The 19,021-nt window shown below is 46.1% G+C and overlaps 1 protein-coding gene across 2 annotated transcripts in view; it reads left to right on the forward strand.

Moving 5' to 3' along the window:
* Positions 1-16,429: 16,429 nt before the first annotated feature.
* The window catches only part of LPP (LIM domain containing preferred translocation partner in lipoma), a 361,386-nt gene continuing 358,794 nt past the window's right edge, over positions 16,430-19,021 (forward strand). Inside the window, exon 1 of one of the 2 annotated variants that reach the window (XM_068164007.1) lies at positions 16,430-16,512. The gene's annotated coding sequence lies outside the window, so the exon portion shown is untranslated. The remainder of the gene's footprint in view (positions 16,513-19,021) is intronic. The other variant, XM_068164009.1, reaches the window with a different exon arrangement.

A 19,021-nucleotide genomic window follows, 5' to 3' on the forward strand; every position in this document is an offset into this window, starting at 1 on the left:
AAAAACTTATCAGACACATGTCCATGATGAACATCCTCTCAGAAGGTGTCATGGCTACTACTGCAACCTGTCATCTTTAACTTCTTGACTTGAATGACCTCATGCTCATTTAAACCCAGGAGCATTCATCAGCATGACCAGACCTTCTTGAATTCACACTCATATCTATGCAGTGAGGTATTTCTCTTTCTCCAATGCTGCTGTCTGCCAGGGAATGCATGGAAAAAAGCAAGATGCTACTTTCTGTCACCAAGGACAATGTGCTCTTCTTAGTCAACAGCTGTTGGCAAGCCCTGAAGGCTGGACATGCTTCTCATTGCAGAAAACTAGAGTGAACATGGAAAGCACCTGGGTACTGTGGCAACAAGGTCTGTACACAAACAGAGACTTGACTGGGAGTTGCCGCAGCAATCCTGTGCATAGCACAGGAGTTTAAATGAGATTCAAAGTAAAGCACCTCCTATTACTAGGGAAAACTCAAGCCACTGTTTGTCCCTGCAAGTTCTGTTTCCAGGGTCAACACACCCAGTCAAGAGAGAGTTTGGGACAGAGGATTAACTCACCCTAGGATCAGATTAGTCCTAACCCAGGATTTTATGCAAACCTGAGGCTGATGGAAGGTGGGGAATGAAAGAAGAGAAAATCCCCATGATCAAGGCTGCTGATAAAAGTAACTGCTTCCAGCCGGTGAGCAGCACCACCCACAGCTTGGCTTGTGGCGTGCCAGGCTGGGCAGGGGCTCAGGTGACTAATGACAGTCCAGCACGGTGAGTGTGGGTAGGAGCATAACAGGATGTTGTCCCATCCCACGCACTGAACAGCAACATGTGAACAAGCAGGAGGCCATGCCAAAAATCCAGACAGACACAAACATATATCACACACCAAACATGGAGAGTCCTGGGCCAGCCATCCTGATCTCTCAGCTGTGATGGCTGTGCGGAGTGGCTGAGTGCAGGCAGAATACAACCCTCCATTTTCCTTGGCTTGCCAGGTATCCTCTGTTCAGTGTATGATACAGCTGCTTTCTAGCATGGATAAGATTTGAGAGTGAAGAGAGGCTCAAGGGTGTCGCTGTCTCCCACCAGCCTACAGAGAGTGCTCACGAAGCGCCTGTTGTGGCATTCCCTTAGTGAGATGGGATCTAGTTATCCCAGTTACTAGGAGTGGAACTAGGTCCCACAGTTTGTTTAACACAAGCTGATAAAAGCCATTCAAGTGGCAGCATCTTCTCTCCCTTGCACTCAACACACAGGCTACACACTGCAGAGGGTGCATAGAGAAGTAGAAAGCATGGCAATTGCAGACACAACTTCTACTAGCCATTGTAATCCCTCATAATTACTCCTCATAACCTTTCCCAGTGTCTTAGAGATGCCTGACGGCTGCTCAACAAAGCCACCACGTGTCCTGCCTGAGCAAGACTCTTCTTGGTATCCTGTATCAATGCGACCAAAATTGGCTTGCCTGTTTTGTCACTTGCCATTCCCAAGAAACTTTCTCCTGGAGGGAGCTGAGATAGAGGGTTGCAGTGGCAGGTATTTTGCCCAGTTAAGCAAGTGAACAGTGCCATGTTGCTGGTTGACGCTTACAGCAGAACAGAGCAAGAAGGATCAGAGGAAGATGTTGCAACCTTGTTTATGTTGGCAGTGGATGGGGTTGTGAAAAAGCCCTAAGAGAAAGTAACAAACAAAGGGTGTGCCTTGAAAGCAGGCTGAGTTCAGAAAGCTTTGCACAATGTGTAGGTAACACGTGCAAGAGCCAGGTGAGTCAGAGCTGCCTTTCCTGCACTCCTGTGACCTAAATCCCCCAACAAAAGGGACGAGTATGTGCAAATATGACAAGAGCCTCCTGGCCTCTGGAAGTGGATTTCCAAGAAGAGCTCTTCCTCCTGGTCCTGTTGTACAGAATTACACACTTAGGTGCAGTGTGATAAGTAGTTAGGGTTGTGTTTCAAGCCTCGGGGACTGTTCAAGATCAGACTTGGGAGTACATGGCCCAGTACTCTAATCTTTGTGTGGCTGGGTTTCTTCTAACATAAACCTGCTCTTTACATTGCCTCTCGTAAGTTGACCCTTGTATGAATATTTTAGATTCTTTCAATTTGTTATTGCCAACAGCTTTTGTTTGCCTGGGGAGCAGAGGGTTAGTACTTGATGCTGAGCATGATGTTTTAAGAACATCTCTCAGCTCCAGGCCTCTAGAAGAGTGCATCAGGCAGAGTCAAGCAATATCTGTTGCTTATAGGGAAAATGTACTTACCAACCTCTTTTGGAGCTCCAGGAGCTAAGTGCAGGTGTTCCTCAGCCCTTCATTTCAATCCACAATATTAGTCACTCTTCTGTTTGCTGTGGGAGCTCCTCCATAGCACATTGCTGTGTCACGTTACATAAATATTTTTTGAGCCTGTTTTATTTACTGGGAGGAGTGTTCTTGAGATGACCATGAGTGTTTTAATCCCTTTAGGGACCCCTTGAGGGGTCAGTCACAACTTTCTCCCATTACAAACAGCCTTTCTCCCCATCTTATATGGCCAAGAGGAGGTCACAAAATGATGCTGACTCAGTGCTAGAGAGAGGGGTTGTGTCATGAGGTACTGATGAGGTGAGATGATGCAGTGATGTCATGAGGGTGGAATCTGCATATCCTGCTGGAATAAACAGACAAAGGCCAAGCTGAGCTTCTCCATCATCTCCTGCATTCTCAGATCTTTTCACCATCTTGTTTGTGATTCAGGTTTTTGAGGTACCTGGTATCTGTCTGGTTTTTTCCGTCACTGAATCATGTTCTCATTTGCACATTATTCCTTGCCTGAATTTCCCCAATCATTATCTAGACAAATACTGCTACTTTGCAAGGAAGACAGGTGGAAAAGCACATTTTTACTCCTGAGAATCTCAGAAGCTTCTCTGAAAGGCAAAAAGTACATTCTCTTCTTTGAACAAGATACAGACTATCTAAAATCAGACCATGATATAGGCACAGATAGCAACATAATGTAGGAAAAACAATTTTCAGGTAGGGCAGCCAACGCAGTGCTCAACTTGCCTTAGTCTCCATAAATCATCCAGATGTCTTGCAGGCAGAACAGCACAAATAAGGTCTCCAGAAAGCACTCAAATACACTGAAAGAAGAAACTTTATGAATCAGCTCGATGTGTATTGAGGTCAGCAAGGAGGAAGGCAGAAGGACATTAACATGAGAAGAGTCATTTATTAAAACACTGCAGCCCTGAGAATGAAGAGCAGATGATGTGCCGCAGCTGCTGGACAGGGGACACCCCTTCTTCTCTCCTGGAGTATGACCTCCCCTCATACTTTAGCTGTTCTGTTTTATATCTATATGTTGTAGCTCCCAAAACCTCAGAGCTGAGTTCCTTTGCAATATTTTTATGTAACGCATTTAACAGCTTCCCTACGTGGACCGTGTGCAGTTCTTTGGGGACGAGGCCATTTTTCAAAGTTAGTGCTGCAGAGACAATAAAAAAGAGTTAAAACAGATTAGAGTTTTGACTCTTACTATATATCAGGGAAATCTTACTGGAAACCTCAGACAGATGCACAGTAAAAAGGCTAAGCATGCTGCTTCTGTGATATATTTGCCTGAAATTGCTAGAAGGCTCATATAACTTTTCCCTGTTTGCACTTCAGAAACAGATTGCTTCGCTTCTTGATTCCAAGTTTGAGCAGTTCATGCTTGAAAAACTGCAAACCAAGGGGCATTGGCTAATAATCATGTAATTGTGCTGGAGGTTTTTTGCCTTTTTTTTTTTTTTAGTGTATTTTGACAGCACATAAATCATCGTAGCTTTCCAGATAGCTGTAATGGTAGAGCTCTGCTCCCAAGATTTCAAGACAAAGCCTTGCAATATGAGAACAAAAAAATCAGCTGAGCCATGGTAACTATCACTGGCAGCTTAGCTGACAATAAAAGGAGGTTAAGCTAAATGGCATAGACTCTGCACCAGAGTCACACTAGTTTTGTTTATTATGCGCTAAGAGGGAGCACATGGAGAGTTACCACAGCTCAGCTGGTCCATGGTAAGTTGTTAAACTTGTAAGTCTTGAGTCCCTGTTCTCTGATTCAGCTCTGACAAAGGAAATGGAAGACAATAATTAATGAGTGGAAGAGGTGATACAGCTTTACAATAGAGGGAGAGATTGTGAGATAATCTTGTTACATATTTCACTGGGTCTTTTACCAAACAGATGATAGACTCATTATAAAGGTTGCACAGAACAAAGGGAACATTGACATTTCAGGAGATTCAGCTCCGGAAAGCAGCCACAGAATTGGCATGATGGGTTTCCGTGACTGTTGTGTTTGGTTTTGGGTGAAGGAACAGCTTTGTGTCTATGAGACCTGCAAACCGTTGCAATGTGGGAGTTACACTGATTATTGAGTCTGACAAGATTTGGTTCCTGAAGTACACTTTTATTTCTTTCCTCCCTCTCCTTTTTTTTTTGAAACCTTTTTTGTCCCATGAAGGCCAGGTAGCTGCAGCTTTTCCTCCATTGCTTTGTTTTGTTTTCCTCATTTGTTAACAGGGCAGGGCTGCTTTTCCTGCTATATTGTTGCTGCTTCAGAGCTGCTTACTCACAAGCTTAGCTCAGCTTAGGTCAAACAGTGTGAGCTTTTGCTTTTACCTGGTGTAGAATGTCCTATACTTGCCCATTAAAACAAAACATAAAACATTTCTAATCAACCAGTGCTGAAAAACCAGCTCTGTTGATACTTAAATAAGAAGGTCTTGACAGCCTTGGCCCTGATTTAGTTAAACCCTCTTAAACTTGCACTCTTCTGAATCATCATCATTTGGTATGTACTTGATGAGTTGGAAATATCATACAGGGCTTGTATAAGATATTGTCTTTGAGTTATTCAGGAAATAAAAGCCTTTGCTCCCAGAGAGGTTGCAATATAGAATTTAAATGCTTGTAGACCTGAAGTTTTACAGAAGTTTTACAGAATCACAGAATCAGCCAGGTTGGAAAAGACCTCAGAGATAGAATAGAATAGAATAGAATAGAATAGAATAGAATAGAATAGAATAGAATAGAATAGACCAGACCAGGTTGGAAGAGACCTTCAAGATCATCACATCCAACAATTCATCCAATCCACCTAATCAACTAAACCATTCAACCAAGCACCCTATCAAGTCTCCTCCTAAACACCTCCAATGATGGTGACTCCACCACCTCCCCAGGCAGCCCATTCCAATGGCAAATCACTCTCTCTGTGAAGAACTTCTTCCTAACATCCAGCCCAAACCTCCCCTGGTACAGTTTGAGACTGTGTCCTCTTGTTCTGGTGCTGGTTGCCTGGGAGAAGAGACCAACTTCCGCCTGGCTACAACCTTCCTTCAGGTAGTTGTAGAGAGTCCCCCTGAGTCTCCTCTTCTCCAGGCTAAGCAACCCCGGCTCCCTCAGTCTCTCCTCATAGGGCTTGTGTTCCAAACCCTTCACCAACTTTGTTGCCCTTCTCTGGACACGTTCCAGCAAGTCAACACCCTTCCTGAACTGAGATCATCAAGTCCAACCTATTACCCAACACCACCTGACAACTAAACCATGGGTCCAAGTGCCACATCCAATCTTTCTTTGAGAAGTATGTAAATCCATTGGTGGACAGTGACAATACTAGAAAAAGTATGTAGGGTGAGAAAAAAACTGCATCTGGCTCAGTATCACATCTTCAGACATGTTTCTTCCACCTGGCAGAGCACCCTCAGCAGACTCTGTGGGTCCCTAGGGGTCTTCAGGAAGAGTGGGTCCTGCCTGGGTGCATTTGGGTTCACTTGGAACGTGATGCATTTTAAGCTAGCTGAAGTCTCATATAAAAACCTGTAGGTAAGACCCAAACAAAAGGCTGCAGTGAGGCTATTTTGCTCTTTCCGAAATGACGTTGCTCAGAATTTGGGTTCAAAGGAAATGGCACCTTTCCGGTGTGATTAAAACAAACGTAAATGTCAGATTTTTCTGTGGAAAAAAGATTTCAGCATTCATTCAGCTCAGCCAGCAGGTGAGGAGAAGCTTAACAGTAGCACACGGGAGTAGCGGCCACCACGGTAATCCCTTGAGCAAAGAGCACATGAGGCTGGAAAGCTCTGAAAGGGAAGTCAGAATGACCCTAATAGAAAACCTTTCCTAGAGGAAACCACATCTGTTCGAGCTGGCATGCAGGACTGTTCTCAGGAGGAGCGCGATGCAAAGTTCAAGGGAACTGCCTGCGAAGACGCACCGTGACTGCGCTGGGGTTATATAATGAGCCTCGCCGTGAGGAAGCTCTTTGTTCTATTTACAAATCCCTGTATTACTGACAAGGAAACTTTGGTGGCTGCCTTCCAAAGACAACAATGAAGAAAGAAAGAAAGAAAGGTGGGTTTTTCTTTGTCCTGCAGCTCCCACAAATCCCCTCCTTTTCTGAAACGTGATTTTTCACATTTTTTTGTCCCCCCCCCCCCCCCATGTGCAACCTCATCGCACGTTTTACAAGAGTAATTACAAAGCAGCCAAACACGGGAGCAGTATCAAAGAGTGCATCAAGGAATGCTGAGCCTGTTTGTTTGAAAACTCCACAGGTGCTGGTTACAACTTTGAAACACCAATGTTATTGTGTCTGAAGAATATTGTTTCAGCCATGAAGAGGTCAAATACCAGAGAACATTCCTGGACATTATGTGATATTTAAGTCAGACTTGTTCCTCAAAGGCAACCTCATAAACCAGCTTCTCTCATATGTGTTCCCAAACCCTAAGAGACCTCAGGGTGAGACTGGAACACCAAGGGAGAGGATAGAGTAGAGGTCAGGAAATCATGAATCACAGAATCACCAAGGTTGGAAGAGACCTCAAAGATTATCAAGTCCAACCTACCACCCAACACCTCATGACTACTAAACCATGGCTGCAAGTGCCATGTCCAATCCCTTTTTGAACACCTCCAGAGATGGTGACTCCACCACCTCCCTGGGCAGCACATTCCAATGGCTAACAACTCTCTCTGGGAAGAACTTTCTCCTCACCTCAAGCCTAAACTTCCCATGGTGCAGCTTGAGACTGTGTTCTCTTGTTCTGGTGCTGCTTGCCGGGAGAAGAGACCAACCCCCACCTGTCTACAACCTCCCTTCAGGTAGTTGTGAAGACACTTTGCTTTACTGTATTTATTAAAGACACTTTGCTAAGCCAGTGTCTGGAACTCTGCCTCTGCCACTCAAATCCATTCTGCATATTTTCTGGTGATCAGTCTGACTGTAGACTAAACCCAAGCTGCTGTTCTTGCTATTCAATGAAAAATTTATTCTGTGAGATCCACATCTTCATCTTTAGCTATCAATGAGTTTCCAATTTAATTTATTAGGTATTTTTTGGGGAAAAGGCATTCATTTGGTAAAAGCACATTACAAAAAAAAAAATACAAGGTAGGGATAGTCTTTCTGAGTCTTGTTCAAACTCCATTTCAGACACCACGAGTCCTTTATCTTGACTGACTATCTAGGAAAATATTTACTCATTATAAAGATCTAATCACAGGAAAAGGCCAGGGCCCTATTTTTCTCATTTGCCTGCCTGTCTCATCATGGGGTGAGGCTTGATGCAGGGTGTGTAGCAGTCCCAGATGTTTGTGCAGAGCTTTCAGTTGATGTTCAACATCAACAGTGACAACTGGTGCAATGCTCTGTGTGGCTGTGACAGGGTTCCTGTGCTTTCAAATGCCTTCCTTGTGACATTCAGCTTCTTTGTCAGTGAATTGCTACCACATGTGCAGAGTGGCCACCTCATCTTGTCATCTCCAGAACAGCATTGATGCAGCTAAAGCAAGGCTGAGTAGCTTGTTCTTATCTGAAGGTAAAGAATGAGTGAAAGCTCTTCACTGGAAAGTGCTGGAACTAGTCTATTTGGCACAAAGACAGAACAAAAGAGAACCCAGATGAAGTCTTGGACTTTCAAAGAGTTGAGCTGGCTGTTTCTGCTGTTCCCACAAGCAAAGATGCAAACTGATCTTTCTGATTTTAGCAAGACAGAGTGAAAATGGCTATATTTTTAGGTTTCTTGTTGCCTTAAACTCTCCTTCTCTGAAATGCTAAATAAAACAAATACTGAAAGGATATAGTCCATATTCCTGGTCATCTGCCTGAAGGGAGGGAAAAGAGGATGGTAAACAGCTGATGGTAAACACATGGTTGTAGCCAGCTATTGATTTAATAGTGGAGAAAAGTGACTTTTTTCATCCTGTGCTTGAGAAGGGTGAGATGCTGGACGTATGCGATGGTCTCCAGAAGTTCTGCAAACGCTGGAACAGTGTGGCCAAAACCACAGGCAGGACAATACAAATACCAGTTGAGGACTTTTTCTTTTTTACCCTGCAGTAGGCATGGACCTGAAAAATACAAGTAATGCCAAACTGTCAGTGTTCCTGAAGCTTCTAAGCCATTTGACCCTTTCTAAAAGCTCTGTGCAGAACAGGTATTTCTAACTATTGCTTGATGATCACAAGCTCAGACTGGAGTGACAGCCATTGCTTGGATCATTACTGAGTTCCTGCAGTTGTGGTGACTGTGATGAATCTATATCATCAAATAAGTAATTGCAGTATATGTGTCCTGTAGGAGGGAGAGGATACAGTTTGGTGGCACTTCCAAGGCACCAGAGAGATCCTAAGGTTTCTCCAGGACAGCCATCTCATAATATCTGTGCACAAACTCAATGTTCTGGGGTTATTATGAGGGAGGGGAAGATGGTGCTCCCAGTGCATATTTACTCTCAAATTGTTTGCTAGATTAGAGGCAAGCAATTTGGAAGATATCTATGAGCACTCTGGTTTAGCTCTTTGTAGACATTCCTCTCCAGCCGCAAGCAGCTCATGAGCAGCTTGATTCCAGCTCCAGTGCCAGGGATCTGTCACTTCACTGGCAGTGGGGCTGGGATGGCTCCTTGGCAATCCAAATTCTCAATGGTGTGAGGAAATATGCATGCAGAGATGACTGATCCCAATGCTGCTGCTGTGCCCTGTGTTGCCTGTACGTCCCATGAGGAATGGTGCAGATGGAGCAGCCTGCAGGCAGAGACGCTGTTGGTCTGGGTCAAACATAAGGGTTATAATGGGCCTATAAACATTCTTCAGTCTGTGCTTACATACTACAAGGTACACAGAGCTCTTAGGGTAAGTAATGGAGGTAGCAAGTCCATCACATTATTTATTACCCAAGTGTGTTCTCTCAGAGGCTGGGAAGAGCTGTTGTCTCTGTTGGTAGATGGTGCACTGAGACACAAAGCTCCAGAGTCACTGGGGAGGAACATGTTGGATAAATGTTTCTCATTAGAAAATGTTTTTGTCAGACATGATTCCTTTCATGTTGGGTGTGTGGGAATGTATCCACTTCAGCAAGACACTAGGAAATGTTTTCTTGGAATCAGCACGGAATTTCTCACCAAAATTGCCCTCCATCATGGCATGATCAGTCCTGGGGTGGCTGGGACACTACAGATCAGGTTTTGGAGCTGAGTCTGGCAAGACAGAATTAAAGCAGACAGAAAGGTGCCCTGAACCTCAGTCTGTTCTGGCACTGTGACTTGGTTTTCATTGTGTGCTTTTTGTCCTTTATTACAGGGAGAAAAATCCTCCAAAAACATTGAGAAGTCCTGTTTTTGTCACAGTAGACATGGGAAAGCTTCCAGACTCTCCAAGATACTGGCAAATAGTGGAAACTCTTTCCAGCTTAGCTCAATCCACAATTTTGCCAAGGTCTCATACCTGCCGTGTTGCAGAGCAGGAGGCTTAACCCTATTTTCCTACAAGTAAAATGATACTGCACAGACTGCTTAATCAAATAGCTTAGAATGGGCAAAGCTGGCAGCCAAGAACTGGAGGCCCAGGAACCACCTCCTCTGGTTTTCACTTCATTGTCCTCTGTTTACAAGCTGGTCTGTCAGATTGGTCACACCCCTCAATTCCCTTCCCTTAGATCATCTTAAACTCTTGCTTCTTCAAGGCTTTTAAATACCAAGGAACTCTGCAGGAAATGGCTAGGGATTGCAAAGCTCTTCATTGGAGATACCTCCTGAGACAGTAAAACCAGACCTTTGCTTGCTTATGGTATGAGATTTGGGCCTACCTAGTCCTTCTGGCATGTCCACATCAAGTTACTCATCTTTGGCATAGCCAAACTGCACAACTTCTGATTTCTTAAGCTTCTCCCATCAGTCTTGTAGTTCTTCCCTCAAGTCTACCCAGGGAAATGGAAATGTCCAGGGGCCAAGCAGAAAGTTCAAGTTTTGTTCAGATGAGAATTATCAAGAGATTCTGAAAAGGGAGGGCAGAGGGGCACTGGCTTATTTTGCAGACACTGCAGTACAGAGAGTTCTTCATCCAAAATAACTCTTCTTACATTTTTTTTTTTTTTAATGTGTGTGAATTATTTCTCATATATTTCACCAGGGGGAATCTAATTTTCTTTCTTCTCCTCCCCTCCTAATATTTCAGATCTCTCTAGGTATCTCTACTTACACACATCTTCCCTGATTGAAGGAGTTGCATGCAAAATTCCCAGCTGGCATTTCTAGCTTGCAGAGATTATATTTATGTGGCTGTACACATTTTTACGTGCTGTAACTTTATTTACATTAGAAGAAGAGTCCATGAGATTGATGAGTGAGGCAGCATATTTAAAATATACATCTTGTAAATGTGTTAATGACTACATAGGCTATAGGTCCCTGTGGAAATAAGAAGAGGCATTCTTTTAATAAACAATGGAACACATCCAGTTTTTCTTCCTACTTAAGTTATTTCCAGCACATTCACTAAAATGCTACCAGATTCAATAATATTTGTCTCTTTCTTGGCTTCTTACATACATAGTTTTTTTTTCTTGACAACAAGTCCAAGATTTTTTGGAGCCAAAGCAGGAATGATGATGTGTTTTTGTTGTTGTTGTTCTTCTAACCAGCTGTCTCTGCTTGTCTTGCTGTCACTAGGAGAAGACATCTGCTTAGTACATTCAATATTTTTGCTTTGATTCTCAACAGGGAGGTCAGAGTCTATGCAAAAGAAGTCCCCCAAAATATTTGTTACCACAAACACTTCTGAGACTGGGGTATTTTGTTTATTATGCCATAAAGCATTTTACCAATGCCCTTCTTCATAATCCAAGTGCTCGTGGTTTCCGGGCTGAAATCTGGACATGAGACATTCACCATTAGCAAGATACCAGATTGTGTAAAACACAAAGTCTAGTGACTTCTGCTTTAATTATATCACATCACTCTGATCAGATACTATATACCTTATTTTCTTTTTTTTTTTTCTCCCACTAAGCTGAGACCCAAAGAGTGAGAATTCTGAATGCAATTGTCAGCTTCCTCTGTGCTGATGTCATCAAAATTGATTAGAAAAATGGCATAGTGCTAGCTATGGCTTGCCTGTGGCCACAGAGCTCCAGGCAGTTCTTTCTTCTAGGCACTAGTAACTCTCCCTCCTCATTAACTGAAGATCCAGTCTAGCAAAACACCTCAATCCCTAAATCCACCTTTCTTCAAAAGAATGCTTAAATCTAAGCTAAAATCTCCCTGGGTTCAAATGGGTTTTAAGTTTGTCCTTAAAATTAAATATGCTACACTGGCACATTGCAAAACTGCACTTCTCAGTGCTGGGATTTAGCAGTTTTACAAAGCTTTACCATTCCTTCTGTGTGTGGGACAGGTGGCTATGGCCTGAACAGTGGATGGAGCAGAGCAGGGACCAGAGTCTGAAATAAGTAGAGGGAGGTTTGCAATTTCCTCACCATAACCAACAGTGAAATGACATAGAATTAGATAGGGCTGATCACCAGGTAAAACTGAGCATCTGGTGCACCATGTGCATTTCAAAGATATGTACAGAGACAGAGGGCTGGCTGATTGTCACTCTCTCTGATGTACTTATGGAAAGATGGGGAGGTTGCTAGAAATTGTATTTCTCGGTGAAGATCAATGATGATTACCTCAGAGTTCTGGCCCAGAGTCTATCACTGTAAGCAATCTGTGATTTAGTAATGCCTGTCCAGCACATGCTTTGCATTCCTGTCTGGATGCAAACATGCCTGTAAAATGGGCAATGACAAAGCTTGGCCTGTGACTGTTCCTAGATTCCTTCCACCAGGCAGCAAACACGTGTATATCTCTAAATCAGGAACATGCACCCTGATTGGAAATGAATTCAAACTTGCAGGTTGAGTCTTTTCTCTCCTGTCTGCCTACTATCTATGCTGGTGTTTCCTCATTCCTTCCCCAGTGCCACAGGAATGCTATTGCTGTGAGCTCAGATTTTGCATGTGCTTCCAAGAATGCCTTTTGGAGGCTGTAGGGTCAAGTGTGCCACTGCAGCCTGTGTCTTAATGCAAATGGGTGTTCTCATAGTTTCATAGTTTCATTCAGGGTTGGAAGGGACCACAAGGATCATCTAGTTCCAACCCCCCTGCCATGGGCAGGGACACCCCACACTAGATCAGGCTGCCCAGAGCCTCATCCAGCCTGGTCTTAAACACCCCCAGGGACGGGGCCTCGACCACCTCCCTGGACAACACATTCCAGGCTTTCACCACTTTCATGGTGAAGAACCTCCTCCTCACATCCAGCCTGAATCTCCCCACCTCCAGCTTCATTCCATTCCCCCTAGTCCTATCACTACCTGAGATCCTGAGAAGTCCTTCCCCAGCCTTCCTGTAGGCCCCCTTCAGATACTGGAAGGCCACAATTAGGTCGCCTTGGAGCCTTCTCTTCTGCAGACTGAACAGCCCCAACTCCTTCAGTCTGCCCTCATAGGAGAGGTGAGGTGAGTGAAAACTGTTGTGGTTTGGGGCAGAAAAGTCTCCAGTTGATCTAAGGCTAATTGCAGCTGATCTTTGTCTGAAAACTAGGTGGCAATTCTCCCAAGAACACGTGCTTAGTGTGTTTTCCAGCCTCTCTGGCTTTTACCCACGCAAGGATTAGTTCACCAGGTGGGCGACTTTCCTGTTGTTCTGGAATTGTTGCTAGTGAAGGAATACGTCAGATCCCCACAACTTCATCTGATTAAGAGCTGAATTGCACCAAAAATTACTTGGGCTGGAGATAAGGAAAACTTTTCTAACTGCTCTGGAATGGATCCTCTAGACGAAAGTAGGTGAACCAAAGTAGGTATGGTTTAGTCAATGCTGTTCCTGCTTCATGGCCTGAAGGATGAGTTCCCATGGCTGGGCTGGGCTATTCCCATCCTGGTGGGGTTTGGTTGGTTGGTTGGTTTGGGGTTTTTTAATTATTATTTATTTATATCTTTTTGCATCTGAAATCTCACCAAAATGCAGAGACCCAAACTCTGAAAAGCAAGGTTTCACCAGGTGACTTCTGGAAGCTTCACAGAGAACTAAGTTGCCTGCAGGATGATGGGAAGTCATGATGTGTCATTCCTTGCATTAAACCTGGCACTGCAGGTTTATATGGGATATTGCAGTCACAGGGAGGTGAACTCGCTGGTCTAAAGTCATAGAACACAGGAAAGGTAGGAACAGAGGTCAGGTTTCCAGGCTTCTCGTCATGCACCTTAAGCACTAAAAAACTGTTTACTTGAATTAATATTGTTCCAGGCTGACTCCTGTATTTGTGCCTAGTGAGTGGCCTATGCAATGTCAGGCATTTCAGGATTTGCTGTTTAATTCATTTCTCTGCTGTGGTGCAGGGTGTGGTAGATATTACTGAAGGAATGACTGCACGTTGCCAGTATTTTTGATTCTTTCCAGGCAAAGAATAGATTTTCACAGCCAGGCTCAACACCTTGAATCTTCTACTTTCCTTTCCAAAGTGTATAATATTGCTCATGACAGGAAACTGAAAAAAACCCAGAAAATTCCTGCTGTGCTTGACAAGACAGCGACCATTCTGGGCAGTGCATTACAAGGGTAATGGGCTGCGAATCAAACTTCTGCTGCTGTGCTGCAGAGGATTAGTCACAGATCATCTACCTGCAAAACGGACGCAGCAGTAGCTACTATCTCACACTCTGGAGGCTCAAAGCTTAAAACTTTTGGGATCATTCAAAGGAGGCTGCTATGGATGGGCAAAGTATTCTATCTTCTGCTAACAGAACTGGAAAATTGCATAAGCTTGATGGATAAAGAAGCAATAACTGTTGGATACGGGACAAGGAAAATATCTGACCACTGTCTTTCTCTGAAATACTAAATGGAGAACCCCTGTCTCTCATCTTAGGCAAAATAGTTTCGATTTTCAGATACCAGTTGACACAATACAAGAGCTCTTGCACACTTGCAAGAAAGATTAAGCAAAGAATCAAACCAGGCAACAATCCCTCTGTAAATCTGTTTCTCTGGAGCGTTACAAATTTGGGCTCAGTTGAGAGTCCCACCACCCTGAGGCTGACAGATGAGAGTTCCAGGAAGTCCCTTGTGATAACCACCTGCCCCCTGTGGCAGAAAATATCCGTGAGAGGTATCAGAGTTGTCCTTGAAGGATGATGAAGAAAGAGCACAACCTTACAGCCCAGTGGTCACAGCTGGAAGGAGAAACAGGAACTACAGATTCTCCACTGAGAACTGTACCCAGATTTACAGTGCCTCAGGCAAAGGCTTTGGCTGCTCAGCTTGTGCTGGTGCTACATTCTCTCACCCACCGATGCTTTAGAAAGCAGCCATGCCCACATCTTTCACAACAGGCCACGCTCACAGAGCACAATCAGCACTCTAGGTACACCTACAACATGGAGCCCTGGTGACTCACTCACTACTGTACTTTGGTTTGGGATCTCAGCAGGGTTTAAACACAGGGTAGGCGGCTAAGACAAGGCTCAGGTATTTCTAGTCATAGTTATAATGCTTAGAAAACGTCTGTGGCTGTGACTGACAGGCTCAGGCAGATTTAGCTGCAGTGCTTCTAAGAGAGCATCTGGCCCTGGCAACCTTCTCCATCCCTCAGGAGAAATTTAGCACCCCTGGTACAGAGGGCCAGCGCAGGACACCAAATCAACCACAGCTGGTTGCACTGAGGACTATATTTGGGACATGTTGCGTTTCCCCTTCTCAGAGCCTGCAGGGAAGGGTGCCCATTGGGATGGTATCTTCTGGGGTCTCCAGAGCGCTCTGGTCAATCTGAGAGCATGCATGCTTTAGACACTTTGGAAGCCAGAGAGGGGAGGAAGGCTGAATCACAACTCTGCACTCCAGCTTCTGAAGTATTTTAGGCACTTAATGTCCTGGTTTAGGTCCTTACGTGCAAACTGTCCCTCCCGGGGCTGTCAAGCAGTGACTATGGACATTAAAGCTCTAATGGGATATGATTGTAAACATCTTCTGAAAGTGCACAGTAAAGCCCTTTATTGTCAAAATGAAATACATTAAAGTACTTAAAAAGTCATCCAGAAATCTCTTTCCAAATGAGTAAGGCTTGGCAACTCTCCCTTCCACAGCCTGAATGCAGTGGAACCCTTTTGTCTTCCCTTTCTCTTCAGGGCAAATGCAGGTACCCAAAAGCTACTTCAGGGCTAACATTCCATTACAAAACAAATCATACTCAAAATCAGCATTATTTTAATTGAAGTCCTTATAAATAACCACAAAACAATCAAACAGAAAGCACTCCTTTCCCTTTCTCCATAGCTCGATAGTTTTGTCTTCAGTCTGAACACGCACCTCCCTTCGAAGCTCCGAGCACCTTTTAGCCCTGCTCACGTTTTTATGCGTCCCAGCAGAGGCAGAACTCAGAAAAAGTTGTTTGGAATAGCACCCAGAGCATCACAAGGGAGTCCTGAACAAAACTCCTCTGAGGAGCTGAATACTGCAAACCACAGAGCACATCCCTGGGCCTAGCTCCGCGGGTTAGAGGGCAGGAGTGGGCTGCTCGCAGGGTCGGGGCTGCCTTCAGCCATGCTGCTGCTCAGCTGCCCCAACTCGAGGTACCGGCGCTGCCGCAACCCGCCGCAGCCCCCTTCCGCCGCGCGGCCACCCCAACCCCGGCCCCAACCGGCCCTTACATGGACAAATCTGCCTGCAGGGAAAGGCAGGAATTTGGGTCCTTGACGTCAGCCTCGGGCAGAGCGCAGGAGCCCGGCGGGGAGGGAGGCAGCGGCTGCCACTTTTTGTTTCTGGGGGGGCCCATTGAGCTCGGGGCTGACATCCACCCCCAATTCCTCCGCCCGAGGGGAGGTAAGGGTCGAAGGTGGGGAGGCGGGAGCGCCGCGGCCCCGAGGGGATGCAGAGGGGCGCGGGAGGGGCTGGAAGAACCAGAGGGGGAGGGATGCGGGCGGAGCCGGCCGTGGGGTGCGGCGGGGTGGGGGTACCCGAAGACGCAGCGGGACAGCGGCACGGAGCGCGGAAAGGGCTGGCGGGCGGAAGGGGCCGGCGGCGGGGCCGAGGGGCGGGCACCGCAGGGCGGTCCCGGGCACCACCGTGGCCCCGGCCCCGCCCCCGGCCCCACCTCCCCCCGCTGCCTCCTCCCGCCGCCGCCGCCGCCGCTCTCGCCTTCGCTGCCTCCTCCCCCCGAGGTATTGTTGCAGATAATAACTTGCCCCCTTCTTCTTTCTTCCCCCACCGCTCCAAGGCAGCTGTGCAACAGCTGGAGCCCCCGGCCGGGGCGGGGAGCGCCTCCGGCCGCCGCGGGGGGGGCCCGCGCCTGGCTCCTCCCTCCGCCCGGGGCACCGCGGCCGTCGGAGGGAGGGACGGCCTGGCCCGGCCCGGTGCAGTGTGAGCTGGGCGGCGGGGCGGGGGCAGCCCTCGGGTTGTTGGGCAGGGAGAAACTTTCCCGGTACTTCAGCGGCTCCGCTGTACGCCCCCTCCCCGCGCCGGACTGGGGCTGCCCGCGGGCCAGGGTCTGGCCCCCACCCCTCACCCGCGGTGCTCGGTGGCGCGGGGCTGTTGGCCGCAGGTGCACCTGGGCCGGGGCGGAGGCCACCTCCAGCGCGGCTGCAGCGCTGCCTTCCCCTCCCCCCCGCAGGACCAGGTGCCCGCCGGCCCCGCTACCAGGGCTCGGGAGTAAGTAGCAAGTTGAGTAAAGCCCTGGCCGCTTTTTATACGCCAGGGCAGGCTCCCTCCCCTTCCCCCCCCCTCCCCAGCAGGTAAGGACGTAAATGTTTCCCACAACCTTACGTCACCCAGGGCTTGCCTTTTTTTTTTAATCATCTCTGTATATTTTTTTCCCTCCCCCTTCTCTTGCTCTCCCCTTTCGAACAAGCAAACCTTATTTCTGCCATTGTTCAGGAGCACTCTCCACGCCCTGGGGCTCTGCTGAGGAGAAGGCAGTGCTCTCGAGTAGGAGGTGTTGATGGAGAAACTCGTGCTATAATTGCTCTGGCTACTGTACCTCGAGGTGCAGTTTGGCCCAGCTGGTGAAACAAATGAGTGTTGTGAATTCTCCAGCTCTGTTTTGAATTTTGTTATTTGGTTGGGGGTTTTCTTTTGTTGTTTGTCTTTTTTTCTGCACCTGTGTGAGTTGGGCCCTTTGGATTATGTTCCTGTTTGGTATATTTTAGTCTTGCTGTGCAGCTGATAAAAGTTTGTAGGAACCATCAAGCTGGCCAATGGGTCTTTCTACGTACAACATGTCAGTCCCTGTGCATGAAGTGATTTTTTGACCTGTGTGAAATGCAAGATCTCACATGGAAGCCTTAAGTTTTTGGAAGCACTCTAGATTTGAAAATTTCTTTATTTCTTTGGGTTCATTTACCTGTGGAGTTTGTGCTTATGCTTTTCAGGAAGGATTTTAGGGGCAGGACCTGAGAAAGAGCAAGAAATCACGGACTGTCTGGGATATGGGTGATACAGCTCATGCTGGCTCACCAAGTAATTGCATACATGGGATATTAGGAAGGCAGGGGAACAGGACACAACATTTCACCTCTGTGTTCACAATGCAACAGTGTTCGTGCTGGAAAATATTGGTTGCTGTCTTGTGCATAGCCCAGCCTGCTGTGCAGCAGCACAGTTTGGGGATGTGAGGCACTTTCTGGTAATCCCCACCCTTGTTGCAGCAGGATTTGCCCAAACAAGGCTAAATAATAATGCTCTAGAACATGGGACTTCCCTTAGGAAATATTTCCTTCTGAGGATAAAGATTTACTGTTGAACACTGTGCCGTGCCTGTTGGTGTGCTCTGTCTCGCCCATCCCACCTCATGACCTTCCACCTTATCACTCCTATGTTTATCATGTGTGTTATTCTCCTCTTTCTGTTTTTAGCTTTTACTGGAGGGTCTTTTTCCTGTGGGATGGGCTCTCAGCAGGTTATGATGTTGTGACAGTTTCAGGACTGTGGCCATAGGCTACCTGGCAGCAAGCTTTTATCCTCAGTGTCTAGTCCTGCCTGAAGCTCCAGTAAGATGCTGATGCTACTAATGGGGCCTTCTGCCCTGCTGTCCTCTAATTGTCAAGTTTCATATATATATATATTTCTTTAATTGCTTTCTTCAGTTGTGGTGTTTTTGTTGTTTTGTTTGGTTGGTGTCCCCTGCCCCAAGTTAGCTTGTGTTGGCTATATGTATTTCTAGTTACAACTCATGAGTCACAGTCTGGAGGTCCTTGGTCGAGTGGAGACACCACTCAGTTTCAAAGCCTGAGTGTTGACTTGTCTGTGTAATGCCTGACTATAAAACTTCAGTGACTCCAATTTAGTTAAGTCTAGAAAGGAAATGGGTTGGTTGTGTGAATGTCAGGTACGTTCAAAGTTATATGAGCTGATGATGATGGCTTTTGTATTGTAGACACACAGATGGAAAGAAAAGACTGGTGCAGGTTTCTCTGAAACTTCTGTCCAGACTGTAGCTGGAGAAAAGCTCTACCTTGGGTGGATGACAAATTGTTTACAAGAGTACAGTTTCCGTGCATTTGTGGAAACATACACCCTCAGGCTGTTCACAGTAGTTTCTCTATTCCTTTTCCCCATCGTGATTGTGTGAACAATGCATCCTCAGTGGTATTTTGTTCCTCATCAGGCATCTGAATGCCTGACCCACAAGGATCTGCCTTTCTCCTAATAATATCTTCTGGCCCTGATATGGGC

The sequence above is a fragment of the Melanerpes formicivorus genome, unplaced genomic scaffold, assembly GCF_026170545.1.
Source record: "Melanerpes formicivorus ecotype bairdi unplaced genomic scaffold, bMelFor1.0.p_v2 SCAF_76, whole genome shotgun sequence".
NCBI classification, from domain to species: domain Eukaryota; kingdom Metazoa; phylum Chordata; class Aves; order Piciformes; family Picidae; genus Melanerpes; species Melanerpes formicivorus.